Source organism: Austrofundulus limnaeus, unplaced genomic scaffold, assembly GCF_001266775.1.
Source record: "Austrofundulus limnaeus strain Quisiro unplaced genomic scaffold, Austrofundulus_limnaeus-1.0 Scaffold622, whole genome shotgun sequence".
NCBI classification, from domain to species: Eukaryota; Metazoa; Chordata; class Actinopteri; order Cyprinodontiformes; family Rivulidae; genus Austrofundulus; species Austrofundulus limnaeus.
In genome coordinates, this window is record NW_013953024.1 from 226,644 (window position 1) to 228,316 (window position 1,673).

The following is a 1,673-nucleotide window of genomic DNA, read 5'->3' on the forward strand; positions in this document are numbered from 1 at the left end:
GGGTCCTCCGGAGGACCCGGCCTGTCGTTTTGGACACAGCCATTGTCCAAGATTAACCTTCAGGGTGGATATAGCTCGCTAGCAGCCTCGCACCGAGGACCTATCCACGTCATCATTTACCCAGAATGCTTTGTGTGCAAATAAAATGGCTCCGTCCGTGTTAAAATACATTTTAAAACTTTTAGTTTAAAAATTATAAAAACTAAACAGCCTACAGTATTTTTACAGTCTTTATTTTGGAGTTAAAATAAATGTTAATCAAATAGTTTAATGTTACAACTAATCGGGGATCCCTTTAACCGGAGTTACTCCTCATTAGATCGTCGGGTTGTGTTACTCTCAGCTTCACATCACAGCGTCAGGCTGTGTTGTTGTGACAGAGCGTTGTGTTGTTGGAGTGAGAGAAAGCAATAAAAGGTCATTTCTGCACTGCTCCATCACTTACAGCTCCTCTTTTCCATCTCTGAGCTGTTTCCTCCCACATGGTCGTCCCTTCCACCTTCCTTTTTCTCTGACATTTGTCTCTCTTACAGTTATTCTCTCCCTCCCTCTCCTCCATCCTGTCCTTTTCTTACCCCCTCCCTCCCTCCAGTCCTTTTCAATTTTTCATACAGCTGAAAGACCCAAGTTTTAAAAATAGCTCCCGTATCAAATATGTAGGGTGCGTTTTGGCAGCAGGGTTATCTGGGTGACAGAGCGGCGCAGGGTGATCAATAATCTGGACATGGAGAAGATATCAATAGATTAACTGAACATGTTCAGTTTCTGTCTTAGAAGTCTCTTTTTATTTTTTATTTTTGTGTTGTTGCTCAGGTCAGCAGTTTGTTTTCGACATCTTTTAATAGTTATCAAAGGGATATTGTAGGTTTTTTGAAGTGGAGTTCTGAGCAAAGGTTTAAACAGTATCTTACCTGTTGTGGGTATCACTGTGAAAAACCTCAGTTTGGAGAAACAAAGTTGATTTATGCAAACACGACCTGAACTATCCTTCCTTTTAGGTTGGTTGTTGGTTAAATTGTGATTTAAAATATTATGGTTCATTTAATTACAAGATAAATGTTTTGTTTTTACATGACCTCTTTTACTGCTTGTATTCAGTTATGCTGTTAGAGTGAAGACACATTTTATTAGACAGMTGGGTCGGGGTAAAAGAACTGGAGGTTCTGGGGAGAACAGGACATGAATAGTACCTTGTGGGTTCCTTGCAGCAAGTAAAAAGAGAGCTCAACCAGATCTGCTGCTTGTTTATTATTCCTTGTGTCTAGATAATTAATTTATCTAAAACTGGTGAAAGATTTTTTTTTAATTCTTTAGCTTGTTGGTGTTGCCGTTAAACCTGCATTTCCAGAAGGTTTGCTGCACAGAACCGTGTTTAAAGTTGTCCTTGTTGACTGTTTGGTAACAGGGGCAGCTGATTGGCTGAAACATCTGTCAGTCATTGTTTACTGCCCCCAGTTTGACCTGTTGAAACACGAGAAAAGACTAATCTTCTCCGTTTGCGATCAACAAATACTCTTTAATTTTTGGTCAAACTGATCCTACAGCAATATCTACACCAGTGTTTCCCAAAGTTGGGGCCGGGACCCAAAGTGGGGTCCCGAAACATCAAGGTGGGGTCCTGAAAAGATTTTCTGAATTAATTACATTTTTGCCTTAGTTGTTACAAAGGAGTG

At 40.1% G+C, this 1,673-nt stretch overlaps 1 protein-coding gene across 1 annotated transcript in view; it reads left to right on the forward strand.

Moving 5' to 3' along the window:
• The window catches only part of kcnn3 (potassium intermediate/small conductance calcium-activated channel, subfamily N, member 3), a gene marked incomplete at both ends in the record, with an annotated part of 110,578 nt that overhangs the window by 92,964 nt on the left and 15,941 nt on the right, over positions 1–1,673 (forward strand).